A 22,299-nucleotide genomic window follows, 5' to 3' on the forward strand; every position below is an offset into this window, starting at 1 on the left:
CCCCTTTCTCTTATCTCTTGCCCCCCCCCTTTTGGAGAAAGATCTGTCTCTCTACTTCCTATAATCTATTTTTTATTTTGTGTTTTATTTATAACTTGGATTTCTCAAGAGAAACCAGAGAGTGGTCCTACAAAAGATATTAGTGAAAACGCTAGTAGCTTGAAACTGTAGACCTTGTACTGGGTGATGACAGAGAAGATCTTTTTGCAGAAGCCACAGAAGAAGTTTCCTTGGATAGCCCAGAAAGGGAACTTATTTGTCCTAGGAACTTTTCTGAAGTCCTGCCTATCATCCCTACTACACTTGTTGCTTCTAGAATTGAATCAGAGTATGTTGGCTCCTGTGATCTTTGATAGATCCAGGGAGGAGACTGAAAAAGTGAAGGAGATATATTTGATATAGAAATTATATCAGATTCATGAATACTTACAAGACATATAGAGTAAGAACAAAAAGGCTTCTCTTTCTATGTTCAGTGAGAGTGAATTTCAGTTAAAAGAGGACTCAATGACTTTCTTGGTTTCAACAGCAAATTAACAAGTGTTTACGTGTTAGTTATACTGTACCACCCACTCCAGAAAAGAGTACAGTGGGTATGACCAAGGTTAAAGTAGGTAAAGGAGATTCATCATCCACTGAGTTTGTAGAAAAACTAAGAGCAGGTCTTAAAAGGTATCTTCAAAGAACAGTAAAACATCTCACTGATTTAAGGTAGTTCTTGGGAGGTTCAGAGCTGCCTAGAGCAGTTAATACACAGGCTCTGAGTGGAGCAGAAATAATGAGAACAGTGAACAAGGCTGCCAACACTGTCAACAAAATGACAATCAAGATAAATGAGTCAGATTCATGATTTAAAGCAGAGTGGCAGCAATTTGAGGATCTCAATCAGTAACTTAGTATTCTTTATGCCAGTTTTTTTTCATTATATTTATTGGTACATTTTAGGCATAAAATACAGTCACATTCATCATTGGAATCTTGTACCTTTACATGATGTATCTTGGTTCTTATTTTGTTTCCCTTTCCCCTGCCCTCGCTTCACCCCTTCCACCCTTCACTATTTGCAAAGACTTTGTTTCAATTTTTTTTCTTTTCTCATATTTTTTCTTTTCCCTTTTTTTCCTTTCCCCTACCACTCCCACTTCCCCTACTCCTTTAGACCTTTTCTTCATATTGTACAATATCAATTATACATTTTTAAAATTACCATATCAAGATTTAGACTACATTACCACAGATTTTACAGAATTTAAAATGATATAGAAAGCATATTACAAAAATCTTTTTTGAAATAAATTTGACAACTTCTAAGAAGTACCTTGGAAGACAAATTAATGAAACTGACTCCAGAGGAAATATAAAATTTGAATAGCACCTATGAAAGAAAGTATATTCCTAACTTGAAAACCTACCTATATGACAACAACAGGCTCATATACATTTTAACTGATAAATTATATCAAACATTTAAAGCAGAAGAAAGAAGCAACACTTCTCCCCTCATTTTAGGAAATCAACATTGTACTAATACTAAAACTGGATAAAGATAATAGAAGAAAAGAGTATGAACATAGATAAAAATTTGTTTAACAAAAAAAACTATTAGAAGTCAGATATGGCAGTATGTAGAAAGTGGTTTTATTATAGGGATGGCAGTGTTGGTTCAGCATTGGAAGATCCAACTCCATAAGTCATCATTTTAACAGAGGAAAGGAAAAAACCATATGATCCTGTAAGTAGTTGCAGAAAAAGTATTGGACTAAATTCTATAGCTGTTCATGGTAAAAGCTATCAGGAGACTAGAAGTAGAACAGAATGTTCTCAACAGATAAGTCATGTACTCCATACTTCCACCCAAAATGCCTTATATGAATGGAGAAGATACAATGCTTTCTCCCTAAGGTAGGGGACAAGGGCAGATATGCCTACTCTTCATCTGTCCATTAAACTTTGAAACATAGGCCCAAACCAAAATAGTCTGGCAATAAAATGACACAGTTAGCATATGATTGGCAGTGTAGAAGTAAAATCTCTATATGCAGATGAAATGATCACCTTCAGAGAAAATACTAAAAAATCTCTAGGAGCCCCTAGAACTTGTATTTGAATCTAGAAGGATTAGGAAACACAAGGTATATAAAAACTTCAGGTGTATGTATACTTGCTATAAGTGAAGAATTGGATATTGAAATTTAAAAGTTATGTAGGAGTACAAAAGACCTATAAAAGTAAAAAGAAAAAGAAACAGTGTTGGAAGACATTTAATACCTAATTTTAAGACTTCCTCTAAAGCTACAGTAATCAAGGCAGTGTTGGTGTAAGGAAAGACATATAGATCAATGGAATAAAACAGAGAATCTAGAAATAGAACCTCACATATATGGTCCACTTTTTGAAAGATTATTTAACATTAACATTTTATAGAACATAAACTCAATTCAATAGCAGAGGAAAGGATAGTGTTTTCAGCAAATGGTACTAGAATACCTGGTATCCCTATGTAAAAAATTAACCTCAACCCTTTATTTCCATACATAGAAATAATGAAAGGATCTATGAACCTAAATATGAAAGACTAAAACTATAAAACTTTAAGGAGAAATTATAAGGGAAAATGTGCATGAATTTAGAGTAGGCAATAATTTCCTAGGATACAAAGAACATGATGTATAAAAGAAAGAAATTGATAAATGAGATTCCATCAAAATTTAGAACTTTAAATGACATCATTAAGAAAATGAAAAGTAGTCCTTAAACAGACCACATTTATAAGACATATAACCTAAGACAAGAATATATATGGAACTCTTATAGCTCATTAATAGACAACCCTATTAAAAAGTAGACCTAAGAAGATGATAAATAGCCAGTACAGATACATATTGACTTATCATTGTCATGACTTTTTCTTTTTGATGGATTCTCCCCCTTTGTGTTTAATTTCTTGTCACACCCAATGGATTCATTCTGCTGGGCTTCCTGGGGTTGTAAATCTCATTGTCTTTTCCTATATTTTGGAGTGCTGGTTTGGTATTCATAAAGTTCCTAAGGTGCTGTTTCTCATGAAAGTATATTATTTCTCCATCGATTTTGAAAGATAGTTTTGCAGGGTACATCAATCTGAGTTGGAGGCTGTTTTCCTTTAAGGCTTGAAATAGTCACTCCAAGCTCTTCTTTCCTTGAGGGTTTGCATTGAGAAGTCTGCTGTGATTCTGATGGGCTTTCCTTTGTATGTGATTTGTTTCTTTTCAATAACTACTTGTAGAATTTTGTTCTGTTGGGTTTCTGTAATCTTAACAATTATATGCCTATGTGTAGATTTTTTTTTTGATCAAGGCTAGTTGGAGTCCTATATGCTTCCCTTATCTGAATGTCAAGTTCTTTCCCCCTGCTTGGGAAGTTTTCTGCCATCACTTCTGTGAACAGTTTTTTTTATGTCATCTGTACTCTCTCTTGTTTCTTCATTGACTCCGATCAGTCTTATGTTATTCTTCTTTGCCTCATCTAGTAGCTGCTGGATTGATTTCTCATGATTCCTTATTATTTTAAAGCAATTTTTCTTTTCTTGGTCACTAATTGCAATCTTATCTTCTACATCTGAAATTCTGTCCTCACATTGGCTCATTCTGCTGTGTAAGCTTTTAATGGAGTTTTTAATCTCCTGGAAATCTATTTGTATCTGTTTTATGGATTCCATTTGTTTCCTATGTTGGGACTCCATCATGTTCCTCAGTTCCTCTATTTTTTTTTCTGTGTCTTGTCTAGATTTATTAATCATGTCTTGCACTATGGGCACAAACTCTGCTGTTATTTGAGAAATTATTTCTGATTTTATTTTTTCCAGATCTTCTTTTGTTGCCAGTTCAGGGAGTCCAGGTGGTTGTATATCAGAGTGTTCCATCTCATTTCCCTTTGGGGTTGCTTCCGGTGATCTGGAAGTCTGGTTTTGGGACTTGTTTATGTGTCTTCTAATTTTGATGGGGGTAGGGGTGGGGGGTAATTGCTGGCTGGCGGGGCTCACTTCCTGTGCACTGGGGGAGGGGGTGGAACTTTGGCCTGGAAGCCTCCTCCTTTTATGTCAGTTTTAAAGCCTTGGTCTGTCATAGATAACAACTTTGAACCAATTCAGCTGCCTTGCTCAAAGTGTTGCTGTGCTAGGTAATTCTGATGATCATTCTTCTTTATCCAGATGTTTGACTCAGCTTGCAGAGGTTAAGGAGAATATAGACCAATTACATCAATAAGAAGTTATAGGACCACATGTGACCAGCAAGACAGTGAGGACCCCTCAGTGCACCCACCAGCTGTCAATGTAGCAGTGCGGACTGAGCAGTCCCTGGCTGGTTGGAGTCCCACTCCATCTAGCTCGCCATGCCCACCTGCAACCAGCAAGACAATGAGGATGCCTTAGCACACCCACCAGCTGCCAGTGTAGCCACACGGGCACCTGCAACCCCTGCCCCACCCCCTCTTTCCACGTGGTTGGGCAGCTACCTGGTTCCACATGACAGACGCACAGGGGGCATAAAGGCCATTGTCCTGAGCTGCAGAAGTGAACAACAGACAGAGGGCCTCTCTCAGACTCCTTGATGAAAACTTAAAATCACTGGAAAAGTGAAGAGAATCTCTGCAATAAAGTCACACCAGACCACTGTACTTGGTAAGTTGGAGGGATCATCACTTCCCTTCAGAACCTTAACTATTTTCTGGGGAAAGGCAGCTGGAACCTGCAGTACAACTTTGCAGAGGTCAACTTGGCAGGAGGACAGGGAGCTCACCTTGGCACTTGCAGCCAGAAATCTGCATGAATCTTATGGGTCTGTGACTACCTTGCTGAGACTCATTGACTTATAAATGCACACTGCTACCCACTTTGCCTATTGTGACAGCAGAGACATACCCTGAAGGAGGCCCTTTATTTTTAAACGTGATAGATTAATAACTACCACAAATTGTCATTCTCTAAGATGTATTTGATGCTATGGTGTTGCTGATTGTATCACTTGGGCTAAGGTGTTGTGATTGATCTAATCAGTTTTCCTTCCTGGTATAATGAAAATGAGATAGCCTCAGAGCTATTAGAGACTCAAAACCTAAAGACCAGCTATATATCTGGAAGACACCTCTGAGAAGCAATCATTCCAGAAGGGTTCTACATACATTAACAAAGATACTTACAACAAGCAACTTCAAAATATCAACCCAGGAACTAAAACAAGGACAGTACCAAAAACAAAAATGAGAAGACATTTAAGCAAGTCACAAACTCAGACTTCCATCCCTCCAAAAGGCAAATTCTGGGGGACATGAGGTGGAAAAGTCTGATAATCACCCACCTGAACACCCTGAACTGATAGCACAGGAAGTAACAAAACAGATGAATGAGGCTCTAGAAAAATACAAAGTAGAAATAATCTCCCAGATAACTACAGAGACCAGAGTGAAAGACATGAATAGAGGATCTAGAACAGAAACAGATAAAAAAAAAAATAGATGAGCTCAGAAACATCCTGGAAGCCATGAATGGCCAGCATAAGAAAGAAATGGAAACCATGATCACTCAACATAGGAAAGAAATGGAATCCATGAAACAGATTCAAACAGATATTCAGGAGATTAAAAACTCCATTGAAAGTATGCAGAGCAGATTAAGAGAATCTGAAGATAGAATGTCAGATATAGAAGACAGGATTGCAGTGAAGGACCATGAAAACAGAGATTTCTTAAAGATAGTAAGGGAACATGAGAAATGAATTCAACAGCTGCTAGATGATGCAAAGAAGAATAACATAAGACTGATAGGAGTCCATGAAAAAAACAGGAGAAAGTACAATTGACATAAAAAACTGTTCACAGAAGTAATAGTGGAAATCTTCCCAGACAGAAGTGGAGAATTGGACATACAGATAAGTGAGGCATATAGAACTCCAACTAGCCATGATCAAAAATACTCTACACCTAGACATATAATAGTCAAGATACCAGAAACCCAATGGAAAAACTAAATCCTACAGGCAGTTAGAGAAAAGAAACAAATCACCTACAAAGGAAAGCCCATCAGAATCATGGCAGACTTCTCAATACAAACCCTCAACTCAAGGAGAGCCTGGAGTGGAGTATTTCAAGCCCTAAAAGAAAATAATTTCCAATCTAGATTGTTGTGTCTGGCAAAATTATCTTTCAAAATTGATGGGGGAAATTAGATACTTCCATGACAAAGAACACCTGAGAAATTTCATGAACACCAAAACAGCACTCCAAACAATTCTAAGCAATATCCTAGAAAAAGGTAATGAAGGTCACAACTCCATGAGTCTCAACAGAGGGAAGCCACCAGGCAAGGTAAGAAACTAAAGGGAAAGGGAGAAAAAGAAATAAGAGCCAACAACGGTAAAACATCATGACAAGGATGAGTAAATATCTATCAATCATTACTATCAATGTTAATGGCCTCAATTCACCAATCAAAAGAAACAGACTGGCAGAATGGATTAAAAAGCAAAATCCAGCAATATGCTGTATACAAGAAACACACCTAACTCAAAAAGAAACTCATAGACTGAAAGTAAAAGGATGGAAAACAGCTCTCCACACAACAGGAACCCAGAAAGCAGGGGTAACAATCTTATTTTCAGACAAAGTAGATTTCAAACCAAAACTGATTAAGAGAGACAAAGATGGTCACTACATCCTTGTGAAGGAAACAATCCAAGAGGAAGAGATGACAATCCTAAATATATATGCACCAATTACAAAAGCCCCCAACTATACAAAACAAATATTAATGGAAATGAAAAACCAAATAAGCACTAATACAATTGTTGTGGGGGACCTTGATATCCCACTGTAACAAAGAGACAGATCATCTAGACAAAAAATTAACAATGAAATTCTAGAACTGAACCAAGGTATTGAACAAATGGATTTAATATATGTTTACAGAGTGTTCCACCCCACAAAATCAGAATACACATTCTTTTCAGCTGCACACCGGTCATTTTCTGAAATAGACCACATGCTAGCTCATAGGACATGTCTTAGTAAATGTAAAAGAATTGAAGTTACCCCCTGTATATTATCAGACCATAGTTCAATAAAATTGGAGATCAATAACATGAGAAACTGCAAAACTCCCACAGACACCTGGAAATTAAATAACACCCTCCTGAACAACCAATGGGTCACAGACGAAATTAAAGAAGAAATTAGACAGTTTTTATAAGTAAATGATAATGCCAGTACAACATGCAGGAATCTATGGGACACAGTGAAAGCAGTTCTACGTGCGAAATTCATATCAGTGAATGCCCACATTAGGAAAACAGAGAGAGTTCAAATATACAACCGAATGCTGAACCTCAATCTCCTACAAAAAGAGAATGACAAACCCAAAGTTCATACAAGAGAGTAAATTTTAAAGATCAGAGCAGAAATCAATGCAATGGAGACTAAGAGAATGATACAAAAAATCAATGAATCAAAGAGTTAATTTTTTGAAAGAATAAATAAAATCAATAAACCTTTAGCCAACCTTATCAAAAAAAAAAAAGGAAAGAAAAGTCTCAAAACTATGCAGTTAATAATGAAAAAGGTGAAGTCACAACAGATCCAGCAGAAGTCTAGACGATCATCAATACCTATTTTGAGGACCTGTACTCTAATAAAATGGAAAACACAGAAGAAATGGACAGATTCCTAGATATATATGAATTTCCAAAGTTAAATGAAGAAAATATAGAAATTCTAAACACCCCAAATACAATGAGTGAAATTGAATAGGTAATTAATAATTTGCAAACAAAGAAAAGCCCAGGTCCTGATAGGTTCACTGCTGAATTCTACAAGACATTTAAAGAAGAACTATTGCCATTACTCTTTAAACTCATCAATGAAATTGAAAGGAAAGCAATACTTCCAAATTCCTTCCTGGAAGCAAGTCTTACTTTGATTTCAAAACCAGGGAAAGACCCAACCCAAAAAAAGAACTACAGGCTAATCTCCCTAATAAACATAGATGCAAAAATCCTCAACAAGATGCTGGCAAACAGAATACAGAGGGTCATCAAGAAGATCATACACCCTGACCAAGTCAGATTTATCCCAGGGATACAAGGATGGCTCAACATACATAAATCAATAAATGTAAAACACTATATTAACAGAGGCAAGGACAAAAATCATATGATCATCTCAATAGATGCCGAAAAAGTATACAACAAAAACCAACACCCATTCATGATTAAAAACCTTATAGAAAATTGGAATAGAAGGTCTTTATCTCAACCTGATTAAGGCTATGAAAAACCAACAGCCAACATCATACTAAATGGTCAAAAACTGAAAACTTTCATGCTAAAATCAGGAACAAGACAAGGATGCCCACTATCACCACTCCTGTTCAATATAGTTCTGGAAACATTAGCCACAGCAATTAGGCAAGAGAAAGAAATAATAGGAATAAGGATAGGAAAGAAGAAATTAAACTGTCATTATTTGTTAATGATATGATACTTTACATAGAAGGCCCAAGAAACTCCAACAAAAGACATCTAGACTTAATTGATAGATTCAGTATAGTAGCTGGATACAAGGTCAACACTCAAAAAACAACAGCAGGCTGCTCCTAGCAGCCAAGGAGGTTTTCAGGCCACCATAACATGACCACTCCCAGAACAGAGGAGGTAAGCTGCTAACAGCACAGAACAGGCTTCTGGGTCAATGTGCCAGAGCTCCCAATGCAGAGTAGGAGGCTTCCAGGCCAACCTACCACCTCTTCCAGCACAGAGAAGGCGAGCTGCACAGGCAACAAAAGCAACCCCCCCCCCCTGTCAAAATGAGAAGACACATAAACACGTCTCAAAACCAGACTTTCAGATCACCTAAAGCAACCCCAAAGGGAAACGAGATGGAACTCTCTCATACTCAACAACCTTGACTCCATGAACTGGCAACAAGAATATCTGGAAAAAGTGAAATCAGAAATAATTTCTCACATAACAGCAGAGATTGTGCCCATAGTGTAAGACATGATTAATAAATCTAGAGAGGACACAGAAAAAAAATAGAGGAGCTGAGGAACGTGATGGAATTCCAACAAAGGAAACAAATGGAATCCACAAGAAATCAGTATATAGATACCTCAAAGAACTAGGACTGGAACTCCCATTTGACCCCAGTATTCTACTGCTGGGGATCTTCCCCAAAGAATTAAAAGAATCATACCACAGTGATATATGTGCACCCATGTTCATAGCAGCGCAGTTTGTAATAGCTAAAACTTGGAAGCAGCCCAAATGCCCATCAACTGGAGACTGGATAAAGAAAATGTGTTTTTTTTTTAATAAAATGGAGTACTACTAAGCCATACAAAATGAGAAATTAGAGACATTTATAGCTAAGTGGATGCACATTGAGGCAATACTCTTAAGTGAAATAAGTAGGACACACATGTGTAAATACCCAATAGTTTCTCTGGTGTGAGAAACTGAAAGTGTAAATAAGGACTAAATGTATAATAGGTAATGTGAAATAGGAATAAAAAGGCAAAGGGGAAGGAAGTGGGAGGGCTGGGGAAAGGACAGAAGGAAATCGGATTAATATGAGAAAATGGAAAAATAGGAACAAAATCTTTGTAAATAGGGAGGACTGGAGGGGTTGAAGGGAGGGCTGGGCAAGGGTGAAAAATAAGAACCAAGAGAGACTATGTAAAGGTGCAAATTTCCAATGATGAATGTCATTATATTGTATACCTAAAATGTACCAATGATTAGAATGAATAATCGATAATGTAAAATGGGAAGAAAAGGTCCAAAGGGGTAGGGGTAGTGGGAGGGGCAGGGGAAAGGAAAGAAGGGAAAGGAAAAATGATGAGAAATGGAAAAAATGGAAATAAAGTCTTTGTAAATAGGGAAGGGTGGAGGGGGTGAAGGGAGGGCTAGGAATGGGGAAAAAATAAGAACCAAGATGCATTATATAAAGGTCCAATTCCCAATGAGAAATGTAATTGTGTTGTATACCTACAATGTACCAATAAAAGAATTTAATACAAAAAAAGAAAAAAAATGAAATCCACAAAACAGATGCAAACAGATTTCCAAAAGATTAAAAATTCCATTGAAAGTTTATGCAGCAGAATGAGCCAATGTGAGGACAGAATCTCAGATATAGAAGATAAGATTGCAATTAGTAACCAGGAAAAGAAAAATTGCTTTTAAACAGTAAGGGACCACAATAAATCAATCCAGCAGCAGTAGGATGGTACAAAGAAGAATAACAAAGGAATGATCAAAGTCAGTGAAGAAACAGGAGCGAGTGTATATGACATAAAAAAACTGTTCACAGAAGTTATGGCAGGAAACTTCCCAAGCAGGGGAAAAGAACTTGACATGCAGATAAGTGAGGCATATAGGACTCCAACTAGCTATGATCAAAAAAACCTCTTCACATAAGCATATAATAATTAAGATTCCAGAAACCCAACAGAAGAACACAATTCTACAAGCACTTAGAGAAAAGAAACAAATCACATACAAAGGAAAGCCCATCAGAAGCACAGCAGACTTCTCAACACAAACCATCAAGGCAAGAAGAGCTTGGAGTGACCCATTGCAAGCCCTAAATGAAAACAGCTTCCAACCCTGATTGATGTACCCTGAAAAACTATCTTTCAAAATTGATGGTGAAACAAGATACTTTCATGACAAAGAGCACCTTAGGAACTTCATGAATACCAAACCAGAACTCCAAAAAATTTTACACAATATCCTAGCAAAAGACAATGAGGATCACAACCCCAGGAAGCCCGGCAGAATGAATCCATTGGGCATGGCAAGAAATTAAATGCAAAGATGGAGAATCCAACAAAAAGAAAAAGGCATGACAATGATAAGTCAATACATATCTGTTATAACCATCAATGTTAATGGCCTCAATTCACCAATCAAAAGAAATAGTCTGGCAGAATGGGTCAAGAAGTAAGATCCAACAATATGCTCCATAGAAGAAACACATTTAATTCAAAAAGAAACTCATAGACTGAAAATTAAAGGGTGGAAAACAATACTCCATGTGACAGGAAACTGAAGGAAAGCAGATGTAGCTATCTTCTTTGCAGATCAAGTGGATTTCAAACCAAAATCTGAAATACTTCTGGTCCCAAGAATTTCTGATAAGTGATAGTCAACTTGTATGTACAAATGTATTGTGAACGTGTGTTTTCATTCCTCTTAAGTAAAAACTTAACAGAACTGTTGTTTCTTAACAGCAATACAAGAAATTTTTATATTGCTTTCCAAAATGGTTTTGTCTTTTTCCATTCACATTAGCAGGATTAGACAGTTCTAACTGGTTCACACCTAAGCTGACATTTGTTCTTGTAAAACTTTTAACTTCATATCCGTAATGAGTGTGTAATACAATCTGGATATTGTACTGATTAGTATTTTTCTGATTCTAGTGTTGCGCACCTTTCCTTATGTTTACTGGCTATTTATCATCTTCTTGTATCTACTTTTTAATTGGGCTGTCTATTAATGAGCTGTAAGAGTTCTTTATATATTCTGGTCTTAGGTTGTATGTACTATAAATATGGTCTGTTTAAGGACTACTTTTCATTTTCTTAATGATGTCATTTAAAGTTCTAAATTTTGATGGAATCTTATTTATCAATTTATTTTATACATCATGTTTTTTATATGCTAGGAAATTATTACCTACTCTAAATTCATGAATATTTTCCCTTATAATTTCTTCTTAAGTTTTATAGTTTAAGTCTTTCATATTTAGGTTCATAGATCCTTTCATTATTTTTATGTATGGAAATAAAGGTTTGAGGATAATATTTTACATAGGGATACCAAGTATTCTAGTACCATTTGCTGAAAACACTATCTTTTTCTCTGCTCTTGAATTGAGTTTATGTTCTATAAAATGCTAATGTTAAATGATCTTTCAAAACTCAATGGACCTTATATGTGAATTTCTATTTCTAGATTCTCTGTTTCATTCCATTGATCTATGTCTTTCCTTATGCCAACACTGCCTTGATTACTGTAGCTTTAGAGGAAGTCTTAAAATTAGGTAATAAATGTCTTCCAACACTGCTTTTTTTGTTGTTGTTTTTTACTTTTCTAGGTCCTTTGTACTCCTACATGACTTTTTTTTTTTTTTTTTTTTTTTAGTACTGGGTATCAAACTCTGGTCCTTGGGCTTGCTCAGCAGGCAGCAAAACCATTAAGCTAAATCCTCGACCCCATAACTTTTAAATTTCAATATCCAATTCTTCATTTATAGCAAGTATACATACACCTGAATTTTTTTATATACCTTGTGTTTTCCAATCCTGCTAAATTGAAATACAAGCTCTAGGGGCTCCTAGAGATTTCTTAGTATTTTCTCTGTAGATGATCATTTCATCTACATATAAAGATTTTACTTCTACTTTGTCAATCTTATGCTAATTGTATCTTTTTATCTCCTGACTATTTTGGTTTGGGCCTATGTTCCAAAGTTTAATGGACAGATGAAGAGTAGGCATATCTGCCCTTGTCCCCCACCTTAGGGAGAAAGCATTGTATCTTCTCCATTCATATAAGGCATTCTCTCTGGAAGTATGGAGTACATGTCTTATCTTGTTGAAAAGGTTCTGTTCTACTTCTAGTCTCCTGATAGCTTTTACCATGAACAGCTATAGAATTTAGTCCAATACTTTTTCTGCAACTACTTACAGGATCATATGGTTTTTTTCCTTTCCTCTGTTAAAATGATGACTTATGGGGTTGGATCTTCCAATGCTGAACCAACACTGCCATCCCTATAATAAAACCACTTTCTACATACTGCCGTATCTGACTTCTAATAGTTTGTTTTGATAAACAATTTTTTATCTATGTTCATACTTCTTTCTTCTATTTTCTTTATCCAGTTTTAGTATTAGCACAATGTTGATTTCCTACAATGAGGGTAGAAGTGTTCCTTCTTTTTTCTGCTTTAAATGATTGATATAATTCATCAGCTAAAATGTATGTGAGGCTGCTCTTGTCATATAAGTAGATTTTCAAGCTGAGAATATACTTTCTTTAATAGGTGCTATTCAAATTTTATATTTCCCCTAGAATCAGTTTCACTAATTTGTCTTCCAAGGTACTTTTTAGAAGTTGTCAAATTTATTTCAAAAAAGAGTTTTGTAGTATGCTTTCTTCATCTTTTTAAATTCTGTAAAATCTGTGGTAATGTCCTCTATATTTTGATATTTTAATTTAAAAATGTATAATTGATATTATGTAATAGAAAAAAAGGTCTAAAGGAGTAGGGAAAGTGGGAGGGGTAGGGGAAAAGAAAGAAAGGAAAGGAAAAAATATGAGAAAAGAAAAAAATGGAAACAAAGTCTTTGCAAATAGGGAATGATGGAGGGGGTGAAGGGAGGGCAGGGGAAAGGGAAACAAAATAAGAACCAAGATACATCATGTAAAGGTACAAGATCTCAATGATGAATGTAACTGTATTTTATACCTAAAATATACTAATAAACTTAATGGTAAATGGTCAAAAAACCCCAGCCCTCTTAAACACAAATAACAGACTCAATGAGTGAGAAATTAGGGAAACAATTCCTTTTACAATAGCATCCAAAAAAATGAACTATCTAGGAATCATTCTAACAAAAGAAGCAAAAGACCTCTACACTAAAAATTACAGCACTCTGAAAAAAGAAATTGAAGAAGATATAAGAAATTGGAAACACATCCCTTGTTCTTGAGTAGGAAGAACCAATATAAAGAAAATGGCCATACTTCGAAAACTACTATATAGATTTAATGCAATGCCAATTGAAATTCTACCAATATGCTTCATAGAACTAGAGAAAACAATCCAAAATTCCATTTGGAACCAGAACAGACCTAGACTAGCAAAAGCAATTCTAGGCAACAGAGACATAGTAGGGGTTATCACAATCCCCAACCTGAAATTATACTACAAAGCTACTGTGATAAAATCAGCATGGTACTGGCCAAGAAGCAGACCAGAGGATCAGTGGAATAGATTAGAAGATGCAGAAACAACTCCAGACATACTCAGCCACCTCATCTTTGACAAAGGAGCCAACCACCCTCATTGGAGGAAAGACAGCCCATTTAATAAATGGTGTTGGAAAAACTGGATTTCCACCTGCCAAAGATTAAAACCAGACCCATATCTATCAACATGCCCTCAACTAAGATCGAAGTGGATTAAAGATCTAAATTTTAAAACAGAAACACTAAACTTGCTGGAAGATAAGTTAGGTGGTACTCTTGAAGACATTGACATAGGAAAGACTTTATGAACAAATCCTCAGAAGCAGGGGAACTAGCAGAAAGAATCAACAACTGGTATCTCATTTCATTAAAAAGCATCTGTACTGTAAGAAAAACCATTAAGAGAACTAAGAGACAACCTACAAGGTGGAAAAAAATTTTTAACAGCTGTACCTCAGACAAAGGAGTACTATCTAGACTATATAAAGAACTGAAAAAAATCAGACCTCCCAAATTTAAAGACATAATTCAAAAATGGGCATCTGAAATGAAGAGGAATTTCTCAGCCAAAGAAGTAAAACCAGCAAATAAACATATAAAAAATGTTCAACATCACTGGTCATTCCAAAGGTGCAGAAGAAAACAACACTGAAATTCCACTTCACTCCAGAAAGAATGGCTGCTATTAAGAAATCAACCAATAACAAATGCTGGACCACCATTCTACACTCCTAGGGCAGAGAAGGCGAGCCACGTGGGCGCCAGAAGCACACCCTACCCCCTACCTCTCGTGGAAATGAGAAGACACATAAACAAGCCTCAAAAACAGACTTCCAGGGCTAGGGATTTAGCTCATTGGCACCGTGCCTGCCTCAAAAGTGCAAAATGAGTTCTATCCCTGGTACCAAAAAACAAACAAACAAACAAACCCCCCAAAACCAACAGACTTCCAGATCACCTACAGCAACCCCAAAGGGAAATGAGATGGAACAGTCTGGTACCCAACCACCTGAATTCCTTGAACTGGCAACAAAAGAAGATCTGGAAAAAATGAAATCAGAAATAATTTCTCAGATAACAGCAAACATTGTGCACATAGTGCAAGATATGATTAATAAATCTAGAGAGGATACAGATAAAAAAATAGAGGATCTGAGGAACATGATGGAATCCCAACATAGGAAACAAATGGAATCCATAAAATAGATGCAAACAGACTTCTGGAAGATTAAAAACTCCATCAAAAGTGTACGCAGCAGAATGAACCAATGTGAGGATAGAATTTCAGATATAGAAGAAAAGATTGCAATTAGTTACCAGGAAAAGAAAAATTGCTTTAAAATTGTAAGGGACCATGAAAAATAAATCCAAGAGCTGCTAGACAATGCAAAGAAGAATTAACATAAGACTGATCAGAGTCAATGAAGAAACAGGAGAGAGTACAGATGACATAAAAAAGCTGTTCACAATAGTGATGGCAGAAAACTTCCCAAGCAGGAGAAGAGAAGTTGACATACAGATAAGGGAGGCATATAGGACTCCAACTAGCCTTGATCAAAAAACCTCTACACATAGGCATATAATAGTTAGGATTCCAGAAACCCAACAAAAGAACAAAGTTCTACAAGCAGTTAGAGAAAAGAAACAAATCACATACAAAGGAAAACCCAACAGAATCACAGCAGACTTCTCAATGCAAACCCTCAAGGAAAGAAGAGCTTGGAGTGATGTATTTCAAGGCCTAAAAAAACAGTCTCCAACCCAGATTGATGTACCCTGCAAAACTATCTTTCAAAATTGATAGAGAAATAAGATACTTTCCTGATAAAGAGAACCTTAGGAACTTCATGAATAACAAACCAGCACTCCAGAAAATTTTAGACAATATCCTAGGAACAGACAATGAAGATAACAACCCCAGGAAGCCCAGCAGAATGAATACGTTGGATGTGACAAATTAAATGCAAAGGGGGAGAATACAACAAAAGGAAAAAGTCATGACAAGGATTTTAAAACTTTTAACACTTTTAACTTCATCTCCCTAATGAGTATATAATTCAATCTTGTTATTGTTCACAATTAATATTTTTCTGATTCTAGTGTTGCACACCTTTCCTTGTGCTGTGCTGGCTATTTATCATCTTTTTAGGTCTACTTTTTAATTGAGTTGTCTATTAATGAGCTGTAAGCATTCTTTATATGTTCTGGTCAGAGCTTATATGGCGAAGCCCAACCGACCTCCAATGCTGCTTGACAAAGTTCCAGCTGGGGGAAAGAAAGGGTGGAACACATCGTACCCTCATGTTTTATTTTTTCTTGCCATAACGTTTATAACTGTTACTCTGGTCACAGGAGTCATGGTGTTTGTGACTAACAACAAACTCTCCATCAGGCAAATTGGCAATGATATATTGAAATTTGATCTGGCTCAAAAGTCTCAAATTCCAGTTTCTCTTAGTTCTATTGCCACATCCACTTCTAAAGAAACCTCTCCTAAAACCCCCTCTGTTTTCCCACTACTATAACTCCCCCTCTTATTGCTGACATTCTTTTACTAAAGGGATCTTATGAAGAGATTGGAAGGATAGACTTTAAATGTAAGAAATAGTGGGAAATGGGAAATAGAAAGAATGTTAAGACAGGTAAATGCATTAAGGAGACAAGTTACTCAACATTTCTCAAAGTGCTGTAAATATCTCCTGCTCATGGACTATGAACCCAAGTGACATTTAGTTAAGATGAATAGAGGTAAAGAAAAATAGAGAGGTAATAGCAAACTATATTAACCATTGTGCAGTTTCTCAAGGGCCAGCTGGTGACCACAAGTTTGACATTTAATTGATTAAATCTTGCTTGTACCCCCTCTGATATAAAGATTTTGATTAAGTTACTTTCTGTTCTGTTTAGGTGTGGGTAAATAAGGGGACAATTGTAATTTTTAAATATGTATTCATGATGTTCAATGAAATGAATCAGCTTAGAAAAAATATACTGTTTAGCAAAAATAACCTTTACCTCATCAGATATTGCTAAGGCAACATAAAATGTAAACATGTTCCTCCCAATGCCTCTTCGCTATTGCTTAAAGATATAAAAATAAATCACACCCTGAGACTTGTCAGAGGGAACCTGAACATTGCTTGAGAAGGTTCTTTTCTCATCGCCGGCCCAGGACATCTCCCCTTCCTACCCTGCATCGACATCGACTGCAGCTGGTCTGTGGCACTTATATGCATTGTAAATAGGGTCTGTTTAAGGACTACTTTTCATTTTAATGATGTCATTTAAAGTTCTAAATTTTGATTGAATCTCATTTATCATTTTTTTCTTTTATACATCATGTTTTTTGTATCCTAGGAAGTTCTTGCCTATCCTAAATTCATAAACATTTTCCCTTATAATTTCTTCTTAAAGTCTTATACTTTTAGGCTTTCATATTTAGGTTCATAGATCCCTTCAAATTATTTTTATGTATGGAAATAAAGGGTTGAGTTTAATTTTTTATATATGGATACCAGGTGTTCTAGTGCCATTTGCTGAAAACATTATTTTTTCCTCAGCTCTTGAATTGAGTTTATATTCTATAAAATGTTAATGTTAAATAATCTTTCAAAACTCAGTGGACCATATATGTGAGGTTCTATTTCTAGATTCTCTGTTTTATTCCATTGATCTATATGTCTTTCCTTACACCAACACTGCCTTGATTACTGTAGCTTTAGAGGAAGTCTTAAAATTAGGTACTAAACTTCTTCCAACATTGTTTTCTTTTTACTTTTCTGGGTTCTTTGTACTCCTACATAACTTTTAAATTTCAATATCCAATTCTTCATTTCTACCAAGTATACATAGACCTGAATTTTTATATATACCTTGTGTTTTCTAATCCTGCTAAATTCAAATACAACTTCTAGGGGCTCCTACAGATTTCTTAGTATTTTCTCTGTAGATGATCATTTCATGTACATATAAAGATTTTGCTTCTACCTTGCCAATCCTATCCTAATTGTGTCATTTTATTGCCAGACTATTTTGGTGGGGCCTGAGTTTCAAAGTTTAATGGACAGATGAAGAGTAGGCATATCCGCCCTTGTTCCCCACCTTAAGGAGAAAGCATTGTATCTTCTCCATTCATGTAAGGCGTTCTCACTGGTAGTATGGAGTACATGTCTTTAATATGTTGAGAAGGTTCTGTTCCACTTCTAGTTTCCTGATAGCTCTTACCATGAGCACGTGTGGCATTTAGTCCAATACTTTTTCTCCAACTAGTGAGAAGATCGTATGGCTTTTTCCTTTCTTCTGTTAAATGATGACTTTTGGGGGTGGATCTTCTAATGCTGAACCAACACTGCCATCCCTATAATAAAACCACTTTCTACACCCTGCCAGATCTGACTTCTAATAGTTTTTTTTGTTAAACAAATTTTTATCTATGTTCATACTCTTTCCTTCTATTATCTTTATCCAGTTTTTTTCTTGTATTAAATTCTTTTATTGGTACATTGTAGGTATACAACACAATTACATTTCTCATTGGGAATTGGACCTTTATATAATGCATCTTGGTTCTTATTTTTTCCTCATACCTAGCCCTCCCTTCATCCCCTCCACCCTTCCCTATTTACAAAGACTTTATTTCCATTTTTTCCATTTCTCATCATTTTTCCTTTCCCTTCTTTCCTTTCCCCTGCCCCTCCCACTACCCCTACCCCTTTGGACCTTTTCTTCCTATTTTACATTATCAATTATTCATTCTAATAATTGGTACATTTTAGGTATACAATATAATGACATTCATCATTGGAAATTTGCACCTTTACATAGTCTCTCTTGGTTCTTATTTTTCACCCTTGCCCAGCCCTCCCTTCAACCCCTCCAGTCCTCCCTATTTACAAAGATTTTGTTCCTACTTTTCCATTTTCTCATATTAATCCCATTCCCTTCTATCCTTTCTCCTAGCCCTCCCACTTCCTTCCCCTTTGCCTTTTTATTCCTATTTCACATTACCTATTATACATTTAGTCCTTATTTACACTTTCAGTTTCTCACACCAGAGAAACTATTTGGTATTTACACATTTGTGTCCTATTTATTTCACTTAAGAGTATTGCCTCAATGTGCATCCACTTAGCTATAAATGTCTCTAATTTCTCATTTTTTATGGCTGAGTAGTACTCCATTTTATAAAAAAAACACATTTTCTTTATCTAGTCTCCAGTCGATGGGCATTTGGGCTGCTTCCAAGTTTTAGCTATTACAAACTGCGCTGCTATTAACATGGGTGTACATATATCACTGTGGTATGATTCTTTTAATTCTTTGGGGAAGATCCCCAGCAGTGGAATAGCGGGGTCAAATGGGACTTCCAGTCCTAGTTCTTTGAGGTATCTCCATACTGATTTCCACAGGGTTTGCACCAGTCTACACTCCCACCAGCAGTGGAGCAGGGTTCCTCTTTCCCCACAGCCCTACCAGCATTTGTTATTGGTTGATTTCATGATAGCAGGCATTCTTTCTGGAGTGAAGTGGAATCTCAGTGTTGTTTTCATTTGCATCTCTCGAATGACCATTGATGTTGAACATTTTTTCATGTGTTTATTTGCTATTTCTACTTCTTTGTCTGAGAAATGTCTGTTCATTTCAGATGCCCATTTTTGGATTGGGTCTTTAAATTTGGGAGATCTGATCTTTTTAAATTCTTTACAGATTCGAGATACTAGGGCTTTGTCTGAGGAAAAGCAGGTGAAGATTTTTTTCCAACATGGTGGGTTGTCTCTTCACACTCTTCATTGTGGGTTGTTTCTCTTGCTGTGCAGAAGCTTTTTTAATAAGAAGAGATCCCAGTTGTTGATTGTTTGTGCTAGTTCATGGGCGACTGAGGTTTTGTTCATAAAATCTTTTCCTACACCAATGTCTTCAAGAGTTCTACCTAACCTCTGTTCCAACTGGTTCAGAGTTTCTATTTTAATATTTAGATCTTTAATCCATTTCAATTTTAGATTAGTGCATGGTGAGAGATATAGGTCTAGTTTTAATCTTTGGCAAGTTGAAACCCAGTTTCTCCAGCACCATTTATTAAAGAGGCTATCTTTCCTCCAGTGAGGGTATTTGGCTCCTTTATCAAAGATGAGATGGCTGAGTGTGTGTGGCGTTGTTTCTGCATCTTCTAATCTGTTCCACTGGTCCTCAAGTCTGTTTCTTTGCCAGTACCATGCTGTTTTTATCACAGTAGCTTTGTAGTAGAGTTGCAGGTTGGGGATTGTGATACCCCCTGCCATATCTCTGTTACCTAGAATTGCTTTTGCTATTCTGGGTCTCTTCTTGTTCCAAATGAATTTTTGGATTGTTTTCCTGAGGTCTATGAAGTATGCTGCTGGGATCTCAATTGGAATTGCATTAAATCTATATAGCAGTTTTGGAAGTATGGCCACTTTCACTATATTAATCCTTCCTACTCAGGAGCAGGGGATGTCTGCCCATTTTCTGATATCATCTTCAATCTCTCTTTTCAGAGTGCCATAGTTTTCAGAGAAGAGGTCTTTGATTTCTTTTGTTAGGTTGATTCCTAGGTATTCCAGTTTTTTGGATGCTATTGTGAAAGGAATTATTTGTCCTGTTTCTCTCTCAGTGAGTCTGTCATTGGTGTAGAGGAAAGCTATTGATTTTTGTGTGTTGACCTTGTAACCAGCTACTTGACTGAATTTGGTTATTAAGTCTAGAAGACTTTTGGTGGAGTTCTTGGTGTCTTCTATATAGAGTATCATGTCATCTGCAAGTAATGACAATTTGACTTCTTCATTACCTATCTTTATTCCTTTTATTTCTTTCTCTTGTCTAATTGCTGTGGCTAATGTTTCCAGAACTATATTGAACCAGAGTGGTGATAGTGGACATCCTTGTCTTGTTCCTGGTTTGAGTGTGAAGGATTTCAGTTTTTGACCATTTAGTATGATATTGGCTGTTGGTTTTTCATAGATGGCTTCTATCAGTTTGAGGTAGAAACCATGTATTCCAATTTTTGGAGGGTTTTTATCATAAATGCGTGTTGGATTTTGTCAAATGCTTTTTCTGCGTCTATGAAGATAATCATATCTCTATCCAGTTTTAAGATTAGCACAATGTTGATTTCCTAAAATGAGGGGAAAAGTGTTGCTTCTTTCTTCTGCTTTAAATTCTTGATATAATTTATCAGTTAAAATGTATATGAGCCTGCTGTTGTCATATAGGTAGGTTTTCAAGCTAGGAATATACTTTCTTTCATAAGTGCTATTCAAATTTTATATTTCCTTCAGAGTTAGTTTCATTAATTTGTCTTCCAAGGTACTTCTTAGAAGTTGTCAAATTTATTTCAAAAAAGTTTTTTAAATATGCTTTCTATATCCTTTTAAATTCTGTAAAATCTGAGGTAATGTCCTCTATATTTTGATATTTTAATTTAAAAATGTGTAATTGATATTGTGTAATAGGATGTAAAGGTCCAAAGGAACAGGGGAAGTGGGCGGGGTAGGGGAAAGGAAAGAAGGGAAAAGAAAAAAAATGAGAAAAGGAAAAAATGGAAAAAAATCTTTGCAAATAGGGAAGGGTGGAGGGGGTGAAAGGAGAGGAGGGGAAGGGGGAAAAATAAGAACCAAGATACTCATGTAATGGTACACGATCCTAATGATGTATGTAAGTGTATTTTATACCTGAAATGTGCCAATAAACTTAATGGGGGAAAACCCCCCAAAAACCCCACAAATGCTGGCCGGGGTATGGAGAGAAAGGATCCCTCCTTCATTGTTGGTGGGAGTGCAGAGTGGTGCAACCACTGTGGAAATCAGTATGGAGATACCTCAAAGAATTAGGGCTAGAGGTTCCATTTGACCCAGCTATTCCCCTGCTGGGTATCTTCCCCAAAGAATTAAAAGAATCATACCACAGCAATATATGTGCCCTCATGTTTATAGTGGCACAGTTCATAATAGCTAAAGCTTGGAAACAGCCCAAATGCCCATCAACTGGAAACTGGATAAAGAAGATGTGGTTTTTTTTTTTCTATAAAGAATGACAAACTAGAGACATTTATAGCTAAATGGATACATATTGAGGCCATACTCTCAAGAGAAATAACAGGATCCACATGTGTAAATACTGAACAGTTTCTCTAGTGTGAAAAACTAAATGTATAAAGAAGGATTAAAATGATTAAAATGAATAATTGATAATTTGAAATAGGAATAAAAGGTCCAAAGTTGTTGGGGAAGTGGGAGAGGGAGGGGAAAAGAAAGAAGAGAAAGGAAAAATA

The 22,299-nt window shown here is 36.1% G+C and overlaps 1 pseudogene; it reads left to right on the top strand.

The window, feature by feature from the left end:
- Window positions 1-330: 330 nt before the first annotated feature.
- Window positions 331-22,299, top strand: part of LOC101697361 (sorting nexin-2-like) — a 29,122-nt pseudogene continuing 7,153 nt past the window's right edge.

This window comes from Heterocephalus glaber, unplaced genomic scaffold (genome assembly GCF_053883595.1).
Source record: "Heterocephalus glaber isolate CG9 unplaced genomic scaffold, H.glaber_assembly_v1.0 deba00001509, whole genome shotgun sequence".
NCBI lineage: Eukaryota > Metazoa > Chordata > Mammalia > Rodentia > Bathyergidae > Heterocephalus > Heterocephalus glaber.